At 50.6% G+C, this 10168-nt stretch overlaps 1 long non-coding RNA gene across 1 annotated transcript; it reads left to right on the top strand.

Moving 5' to 3' along the window:
- The first annotated feature begins 2546 nt into the window (after nucleotides 1-2546).
- On the top strand, nucleotides 2547-7776 carry LOC144293384 (uncharacterized). The gene is made up of 3 exons (XR_013360662.1): nucleotides 2547-2629; nucleotides 6442-6589; nucleotides 6705-7776. It is a non-coding gene; the product is annotated as an uncharacterized LOC144293384 (long non-coding RNA).
- The last annotated feature ends 2392 nt before the right edge of the window (nucleotides 7777-10168 follow it).

Here is a 10168-nt window from a genome sequence, read left to right as displayed (position 1 = left end):
GCATGGAGTCTGCTTGAGATTCTCTCCCTCTCCCTCTGCCCTTCCCCTTGTGTGTGCTCTCTCTGTCTTTCTCAAGTAAATAAATAAATCTTTTTTTTTTTTTTTAAATTTTTTTTTTATTTATTTATGATAGTCACAGAGAGAGAGAGAGAGAGAGAGAGAGGCAGAGACACAGGCAGAGGGAGAAGCAGGCTCCATGCACCGGGAGCCTGATGTGGGATTCGATCCCGGGTCTCCAGGATCGTGCCCTGGGCCAAAGGCAGGCGCCAAACCACTGCGCCACCCAGGGATCCCTAAATAAATAAATCTTGAAAAAAAAAATATTATATATGTGTACAATGGATTTTTTAAAAAAAGATTTTATTTATTCATGAGACACACACAGAGAGGCAGAGACACAGGCAGAGGGAGAAGCAGGCTCCATGCAGAGAGCCCGACGTGGGACTCGATCGATCCCGGGACTCCAGGATCACGCCCTGGGCCGAAGGCAGGTGCTAAACCGCTGAGCCACCCAGGGACCCCCTGTACAATGGATATTATTCAGCCTTAAAAAAGAAGGAGATTTTTCCTCTGCCGCCACAGGGATGAACCTGGAGGATGGTTTGCTAAGTGAGTAAGTTAGACACTGAAGGACAATACTACACGGTATCCCTCACATGAGGAATCTAAAAGAGTCAAACTCACAGAAGCAGAGAGTAGAATGGTGTGTGGTGGGGTGGCTGTGGGGTGGGGAGAAAGGGGGAAGTGTTCATCAAGGAGTACAAAGTTTAGATTATATGAGGTCAGTAAACCCTAGAGATCTACTGTGTGGCGCAGTACCTATAGCTGGTGATACTCTGTTGCATGCTTAAACACGTGCCGAGAGGGTAGATCTTGTATTAAGTGTTCTCATCACACACACGCACCAAATGAGGAGGGAGAAAGCTTCTGCAGGAGATGGATGTGTTTATGGCTTATGTAGGTTGTAGTGTTGATCTCATGGGTGTACACTTATTTCCAAACTCATCAAGTTGTATTGTTTAAATGCGTATGTCATTTTGTATGTCAATCACACCTAAAGTGTTTTTTTTTTTTTTTTAAGATTTATTTATTTTAGAGAGAGAGAGGAGAGGGAGGTGGGGGGAAGGGACAGAGAGAGAGGGAGAGAATCTCCGGCAGACTCCCTACTGCGCATGGAGCCCCACACGGGGCTTGATCCCACCTCCCTGAGATCGTGCCCTGAGCTGAAATCAAGAGTCAGATGCTTAACTGACTGAGGCCCTGTTTTTTTTTTTTTTTTTTTTTGTGTGTGTGTGTTTAAAAAGAATGTTCTCTTCTTGTAGGAAGTGGCATGTGCAGCTGGGTTAGGGGGTCAGATTGTTCTGTGGCCGAAGCCCAGGGTGGAATGTAGTGACATGTGATCGTGCCCCGGGGGAGGAGGGATGGAATACTGATGTTGTGTTTATTCAGTGTCTACGAAGCTCTAATGTTGAGCAAGGCCTTGTGCTAAGCATTCAATATTCCTTATTTCATTAAACTTCCACCACAGCCTTATGGGTTAGGTGCTGTTCATCCTCGTTTTCCAGGTGAGGACGGGGAGCCCAGAGGGATTAACTTGCCATTTCTCACCCAGTTAGCAGGTGGTAGAGGTGGGATCCACACACAGGCTCTCTGCCTCCAGCACCTGCATTTCTCTGGTGGCTGGAGCACCCACGCTCTTGAGTCCGAGTCCTGCCAATGTCCATTTTTGCATGGTCAGTTCGCAAAGAGATTTGCACGGGAGGCCGCTGAGCTGGAGAAGAGCCCTGCGTGTGGACCCAGAAAGCTGGCGCTGAGAAGTACCCTGGCACGCACAGGCTTTGTGTGACCTGGGTCGGTTACCTCATCCTTCTCTGCATTTCCTTACCAGACAATGGACATAACAGACTCACGTCACAAGGTCATTGTGAAGGTCAAATGAGATTTTGGCTGTGAGTAGGATTTGTAAATGCTAAAGTTTGGAAAGTCAGGGTTTGTTATTCTTATTACATTGTTTCCTTGATTCAGGTCAAATCCTGTCATTAGCAGCCCCAAACCTAGATAGGAGTCCTGGCCAAGTTTAAGGGGTGGCTGACTTCTGAGCAATACCCAAGACGGTAGAAACATGGCCCCGCCCCGAACTGGGGTTCAGAATTGGAGGTACTTTGGTTGGTCCCTAAATCCTACCATCCCCACTTCTCCACTACCTTTTGCTTTCGCCCCTGCTCCCATCTGTGCTGGCTGGCTATCTTTACCATTTCCGTGCCCCTTGACAGAAGCTGTGTGACAAATTTATGGCAAAGACAGGGCGTGTTCATCAAATGTTCACACACTCTTGGTTGGGGGTGGTGGTGGTCAATGAAATGTAGGCAGAAATGACATGTGTCTCTTCTAGGCAGAGGCCGTTAAGAGCTAGTGTTCCCTTGTCCCCTGTTGGATGCCATCTCTAAGGTAGAGGAAGGCTACTTGACTCACAGTGGTCTTTGTGACATGAACAGAAGTGAATCTTAATTGTAATAAGCCCCTGAGATTTGGGGGTTAATGGGTGAAGCGATGTAGCCTAGCACTGCCCCCTCCATTTCCTGCCATTGGTCCACACAGAGGAGAGGAGGGAGGACCCTATTCCCACAGAGTAAGCAGCACGAGTAAAGATGTGCCATGTTACAGGAGAAGGAGAGCATTGGTGTGGATGGACCGGAGGGTCCTTGCTCACAGAGGCCTAGAACATAGGGGTCAGGGTCACTCCCTTGAGTTCTGGCTCTGCCACGGACTGGCTGTGTGCTTTGGGCAAATTACTTCCAAGCCTTGGTTTTCTTAACTATAAATTGCAGGTGATCACAGCGCCCAGACTGGCCAGGGGGGCTGCTGGGAAGGTTGGGTGAGTGCTTGCTCAGTGCCTAAATTAGGGTTAGTGCCTGATTAAAATCAGCTGTGCTAAATCTGTCATTGTTATGCTAATAGAGGACTGGGAGGCAGATTTCAGGGCAAACTGAAGAGCTTTCCATTCTTACCCATAATCTGGAGCCTAAGATAGTAAAATGTAGGAGACAAGGACCTAGAGAGTCTTGAGGGTACCTAGAGAATGGATTCATCCACCGTCCAACAAACTAAAAAAAAAAAAAAAAAAAAAAAATTCATTCTCTGAACATGAGGGGGTCTCTAACCAACCAGGCGATAGGGCCTGAACTGCTGGACTTATTGGAGAACGCTTTCTTTTTTTTTTTTTTTTTTTTAATTTATTTTTTTTTGGTGTTCAATTTACTAACATACAGAATAACCCCCAGTGCCCGTCACCCTTTCCAGTCCTGCTGCCTCCTTCAGAGGAGCTAGGAAAAATAGCAAGGCCAGGAAGGGAGCCAAGGCCAGTGACTTCTTGGTAGGAAGCAACAGGAAGCACACATCGAGGCTAAGTGCCTCTCCTTGGGGCCCTGTGTGAGGAGCTCGGTGGGGACGGGTGGTGCCACCTTTGTCCCCGGGGAATTGTGGTCTGGGGGTCTCCGGCTTGCAGTCCGCCAGGCCTGAGAAGCCAGGCGGCACTTCACTGAAGTTACATCTCAGAGGCCTGGGAGTGGGAAGTACCGCCCTGTGTCTGCAGCCACATGTCTGACAGCCTCCTGGGAGCACCGGTGAATGGGGTGGTGAAGTCCTGTCAGGGTGAAAGTGGGGTGTCTTGTCTACCCAGAATCCATTTTCCTGTCTCTTGGTTTTCTGAGCCAGCCCTAAATCTATAGGTTCAGCAGGGCTGACTCTGTGTCCAGCTCCAGGGCCTGACCATTCACAGTATCAATACTTCCAGGCTACTGTGACAGCTTCACAGCTTGTGAACTTTCATTTGAACCCTTGGGGGATAGAATCTCTCTTTTCACAGGACTCACAGGGAGGAGGCTATGGGCTCTGACCTTCTGGAAGCTCATAGGTCCAGGGAGAAAAATCTGCCTATGGCTAATATAGCAAAGCACAGTATGGATAGAACAGAGACTGCATCCCAATGCTACTGTGTGCAAGCCCCTGGACCCAACCGGGCCTGAAGGCCACCTCAATGTTTTAGTTATGTGAGAGCCCTGATTGTTACCCTTGGTTCTCCAGAAAAGCATTTTTGGCTATCTGAATCCTATTGGGGGCAGGGGAGGGGGGGAAATCTCACCACCAGGATGCATGTCCACTCTCCACTCTTGTTCTGGGTTCACAATGGGTTGCTCACTCTGTACCAGCTTGTGGGCTGGGCTCCTGGGGTAGAAACATGAATAGGACTCGAGCCTTAGCTCCAAAGGCTCAGAGTCGAGAGACGATGACAGATATAACTAGAACGGCTCAGCGTAAAATGTGCTGAGATAAAATAAAACCTGTCATGGGAACAAAGAGAAGAAAGGGAGCCTGGATCTCAGCGGGAGAGGCATGTTAAGTGAGGCTGTTGAGAGGAGGTGATATTCATCGTTTTCAACAGGTATTTATGGGGCATCTACTCTGTGCCGTATACTCTGCTAGGCACTGGGGGTGTAAAGGACTTGGTACCTGGCCTCAAGGCACTGACAGTCTGTGGGAGCGGGGGTCCCCCAACTTCTCTGAATATCCCACGGGTACCAGACAGGATGGTGGTGCTGTCAGAGCAAATAACCAAGGAACAGGACTTGGCTTTGGGATGTAGGGGAGGTTTCTCTGAAGAGGAAGGAGGAGCAAGGACTGAGCAGGACAAGTGGGGACGGGGAGGCATCCTCGGCAAAAGGAAACAGCATCTGTGAAGGTTCCGTGGTGGGAAGGGGCAAGACAGCCAAACAGACATGACAGATTAGTGGACTGTTTAACTGTGAAGGGAGGCCCCGTGATCCGTAACGCCAACGGCTGTCAGGCTCCTGAGCGAGACAGGGTGTGTCACACGGGCTGAATCATGTCCCCCCTCGCTCCCAAATCCACATGTTGGAGCCCTAACGCCCCAGGCCTCAGAACGTGAGGAGATGGGGTCTCGGGAGAGGTAAGTAAGACAATGGGGTCGCTGAGGGTGGGCTCGAACCCAGTATGCCCGTCCTCACACGCAGGAGATATTTGGACACAGACACCTGTGGAGGGAAGACCCAGGAGGTCAGCCACCCCCGCCCCTAGCCAAGAATAGAGGTCTCAGAAAGAGCCGAGCCCGCTGACACCCCGACTTCCTCCGGCTTCTGGCCTTCAAAGCAGAAAAAATAAATTTCTGTCATTTGAATCCCCCAGTCCGTGGAATCTGCCCCGGCAGCCTGAGCAGACCGGGCAGGAGCCGCGTGGGAGGCGTGCAGAGGCACCAACGCCCTGGTCACGGCCCCCCACCGTGCGGCAGGCCCCTCTCTGCGCCCCCTCCCGTGGCCCCCCACACTCCCTGCTCCCTGAGCCCCCTGAGAGGGTGGCCTGCAGCCTTCTCCCCCTGGAAGCAGGTGACAGAGCGGGAGAGAGAGACAGGCCTTGGGAACAAAGGGGCTTTGTCCTCTTCCTGCTTCCTTCACCTGAGTTGGGATGTGGGCGAGTGAAGGGGGACATCTCTCCCACTAGGCTGGGGTCAGACGTTCTGGGTTCTCCTGACCCCACTGCCCCCTGGCTGCGTGACTTTGGAAAAGTTACCGACCCTCTCTGTGCTTCACCTTTCTCATCACGGAGACGGGAATAATGGGGTTGTTGTGGAGATTCAGTGAATGTGTAGAACAGTGTCTGGCACAGAGTGAGGGCATTAGGGTTGCTCCCCTCGTGGAATCTCTTTTTTTTTTTTAAGGATATGCAGTTAATTAATTAATTAATTAATTTATTTATTTATTGAGACACATACAGAGAGAGAGAGAGAGAGAGAGAGAGGCAGAGACACAGGCAGAGGGAGAAGCAGGCTCCATGCAGGGAGCCCGACGTGGGACTTGATCCAGGGTCTCCAGGATCACGCTCTAGGCTGCAGGCGGCACTAAACCGCTGCACCACTGGGGCTGCCCAGAATCTCATTCTTAACAGGAGAGAAATGTTCCCTTACCATTATTTGACATTCTCCTTGTCTCACATGTACTTCTCATTTTGGTCTATATAACAACTCCGGGAGCTTGGCCCCATGCTTCCCCATTTTATAGATGGGAAAACTGAGGATAAGGAGATGGAATAATTTGCCCAAGACTGCCAGTAGCTGTGGTGCTGGGATTCGCCTCTGTGAGTCGAACATGGGTGCTCACGCTCCTAATCACGGGGCAGTGCTGTCCAGTAGAACTTTCCATGGGGACGGAGATGTTCTGTAGCTGCCTATCCCATATAAGTAGCCCTAGAGACCTCCTTGCATGTGGCCAGGGTGACAGAGGAACTGAATGTGTAATCAAGTTAATTTATAAGTAATTACAATTAAAATCTCGATAGCTCCCTGTGGCCCTGGCTCCCGTGTTAGGCGGGCAGGGCCCTGGGCCATGGAGCCTCCAGATTGTAGCGCAAGCTCTGTTTCACGGCTTGCAGGTGAGCGAAGAGGGGATTGTCCAGACCCCCGCAGCTACCAAGCCAGGTTGCAACGCCCTGCTCCTGGCCTGAAACCCAGGCTTCCGGCCAGTTCCAGGCTCTTCCCTGCTGGGCCTGCAGAGAACAGGCTGCCCACTCCCGAGAAAAGGTCAGAGAATTTTTTTTTTCTGTGGTGGACACCGGACCCCCGGTTTCCCTAATGGGTGGTGGGAGGGGAGGCTGAGCACCCTCCCTTGAGCTCCCCTTACTCCTCACCCTTTCAGGCCCTGAGCTCCACTGCTCCAGCAAGAGAGAGAGAAACCGGAGGGGAAGCCGAGCTCGAGCTCCTGCACTTCCTCTCTGAGCTGGAAGCTGCGCTGGCCAGCGTTCAAGACTTAATTAGCTGCAATAACTGAATAATCATCTTTAAGATGATAGTGGTAAAGCTCACGAGCATCCCGTCGCCAGCTTGACTGTGCCAAGCTGGCTGGACTGAGCAGGATGACTCAGTGCCCCATGGAGGCTCCCCTGCCTGTGATTCTCTGCGTGATGGGAGAGGTGAGGTTCACCGTCTTTGGGGGGGCCTGCTTCCACGTCTGTGGGACGGAGACTATACCCACTGGGCAAGGCGGTTGTCAGGAGTCAGCGAGAGGCTTGGATGTCCCAGACAAAGGGACCCTGGTACTTGCTGCTGAGTGACCTTGGGCATGCCACTTCATGTCTGCAAGCCTGCTTCCTTCTCTGGAAAATGAGCACCCACCTCTGAAGACTGTCTGGGAGGCTTGAGTGGGCAGGTGTGCAAGCAGTGCTCGGCCCCAGGGCCCGGCACACAACGGATGCTCTGCAAATATCACTTTTCCCCCTTTTTGGTTTTCTTTTGTCTTTCTGCTGGATCTTTGGAGACATTCCTCGTTTGGGATGAGAGGGAAAGCCTTGGTAGGAAGTTTGGAAGGAGCTGATGTTCCAGAAACAGTTCTCTTTCCTGATACCTGTCAACACTCCTCTGGTGGTGTAGAGTTTCGGGGTGCTGGGGCCTCTGAGGTTTAGGACGAGAGCAGAAGACACAGTGTGCAAGCTCCTTTCCAGGACCCATCGTGCATGTTCTTCCCTGGAACCCGAAGGAGGGAAAGGCCTCCAGAGCCAACAAGTTCCTTCCCATAGAACTATTAGGTTGGACGATGGGAAGTGCCATTTTTCTAGGTCAAAAGTTGGCTGAATATAATAAGCAAGCCTTGTGAAATAAATAAGACCACTTCACTTGACTTTAATTAAGTCTGCATTAAGCCATGTGCTGCTTTATGCATCTATTTAAGGACGTGAGAAAAAAAAGTATAAATGTTTTAATAATGAGATTTAAATAGCCCTTCAAAGCACAAGAGGAGAGAGGCCGTCAGGCAGGATCTAACTGATTGCCAAGTAATTTATAAGAAAATGATTAATTCAGGATTTGAAAAGAGGGAGAGGCTGCTCCCGAGTAAATGGAGTGATGGGCAGGTTAGCAGACAGAGCTGGGGTTTCAGTTTGTGTCTAGAGGGATGGTTAGAGCTTCAATAGGCAGAGAGAGGGGTCAGACAGATGCTTCTGGCAGAGTGGAACAGCACGACCTAGGTCCAGGGACTCCATCCCTGGGGCAGGGAGACGGTGTCTGGCAAACATGTCTGCACCTGACCCCATCCCGGTGACAGAGTGGGTACCAGTACACACTGGATAAAAGAGTGAATGGATGAGCAGATGGAAAATGTGTGGAGGTGAGTGAGCTGACCAGTCCTTTGGGGGCCAGTGGGCCAGTGGAAGATAACACTGTCGAGTTTGGTTGTGGCGGCGGGGTCGGGGGGTGTTCTGAACACAGATGAAGGAGTTTGGAAATCACTCAGAGGAGACCACCTGAGTTCTCCACTCTGAATGAATTCAGCAAATACCTATTATGTGTCACGTTAGTTCTAGAGGTGAGAGAAAAGCCTTGGAGCATCTCCTAATTTGCTGATTTTAAGGTGAGGTTGTCCTAGCAAACGGAGGCCACTCTCATTAGTCCGGATACCTTAGAGGACATTGCAGTCATGAACGACTCTGGGTTTCCGGGGGGCTTACAGCAATGCAGGCCTACCCGTTGCACGTGCTCCACCCCAGCTTGGCGGTAGCATTGCCCCACGGCATCTTCATCCCAGGACCTGGCTGAGAGGGCAGCCTATATCTGGGACAGAGGAAAATAAATCCTGGTAGGCCACGTGCCGGGTCCCTCTGCTTCTGCTTAGGAGTGACACATTTCCTGGCTAAAGCAAATCACTGGGCTGAGCCAGATGTCAGAGGGGTGGGGAAGCCTAATTCCCCTTTCCCCAGTAAATATATTTGAATAACAAAACTACCAGTTTCTCACTGAGATTTTGTGTCAAGAAAGAGTAAGCTGGCCTGGGAGATACATAGTAGTAGGGAGAGGGATGATCTGGGGATTCATTCCTGGGTTAATCTGAGTTTTGTTTTGTTTTTTGATTTTATTTATTTATTTATTCATGAGAGACACACACAGAGAGACAGAGACATAGGCAGAGGGAGAAGCAGGCTCCCTGCAGGGAGCTTGATGTGGGACTTGATCCCTGGATTCCAAGATCACACCCTGAGCCTCCCTGAGCCGCCCTGAGCCGAAGGCAGAGGCTCAACTGCTGAGCCACCAGGTGTCCCAATCTGAGTTTTGTGATCCTGCCCGTCACACCCCTCCTGCCTCAGGCTGAATAGAAGTCACTTTTACTTATGTAGCCAGTCTTGGCCAGATTCTGGATAGTTCTTTAGAGGGTGGGACAGGCTACCTAGTTTGGGGGACCCAGTGCCAGATGAAAACGTGGAGCCTCTTGTACAAAACTCATTAAGGGTTTCAAGGCACTTGTGTCTCTGCCTCTCTCTCTCTCACTGTGTGCCTATCATTAAAAAAAAAAATTCAAGGCACTGACAGCAAAGGCAGAAAAACCACGCATGATGAAGCATTTTTGAGTGTGGGCACTGTGTAGCCGTACAGGTCGTGCAGCCATGAAGCTGGCCCTGCGTATAGGTAACCGCTGGTTCCATCAGGTCCAGGCAGGCTACAGCTTCCCTCTCCTCAGCCTTTCACTCAGCCTTCCTCCTCTCTTTTGTGCAAAGCTGTCCATTTCTCATTGGCCTGACGACTGTTTCCTTCCCACTCCCCATGAACGCTTATTTATGTTTGAGAAGCGCTCCGTGAATTGCATGCAGGCCCAAAGGAAGAAGCAGGAAATGGATGGGGCTGGGGGCAAGAATGTGAGGCTACATCAGGGTGGTGGCATTCCTAGCAGCCCTCACCTTGCTCTCCATGGCAACTGCTTGGAGACACCATGCATCCAAACTCCATTCCCTTCAAACCCCCCGACTTGCTCCCCTTACTCCTGTTCATCCATCAGATGAGAACAGGCATCTTCTCAAACCCACTTCTTCTTCGGACCTCCCAACGGGTGGCACAGATCCCAACCCCCCAGGGAGGCAAGGCTGCTGTCCCGCTGCTGAAAGTTGATCCTCCTCTGCTTTGGATCGCTCCCTCGCCTGGCCTGTCCTTGATCCCTTTCTGCCTTCATCCGGTTCATTCCTTCTTTTGACTGGATCTTTTCTGTTGACTTTTATTTTTTGAAATAACAGCTCTGCTGAGATATACTTCACATGCCATACATATAATTGGCCTGTGTAAGTGTAACAACCTAATGGTGCTTAATGTATTCAGAGTTATGCAGTCATCTCTATTATCAAT

Source organism: Canis aureus, chromosome 21, assembly GCF_053574225.1.
Source record: "Canis aureus isolate CA01 chromosome 21, VMU_Caureus_v.1.0, whole genome shotgun sequence".
NCBI classification, from domain to species: domain Eukaryota; kingdom Metazoa; phylum Chordata; class Mammalia; order Carnivora; family Canidae; genus Canis; species Canis aureus.
The sequence above is the reverse complement of the archived record's forward strand: the minus strand, read 5'-3'. Positions and strand labels throughout refer to the sequence as shown.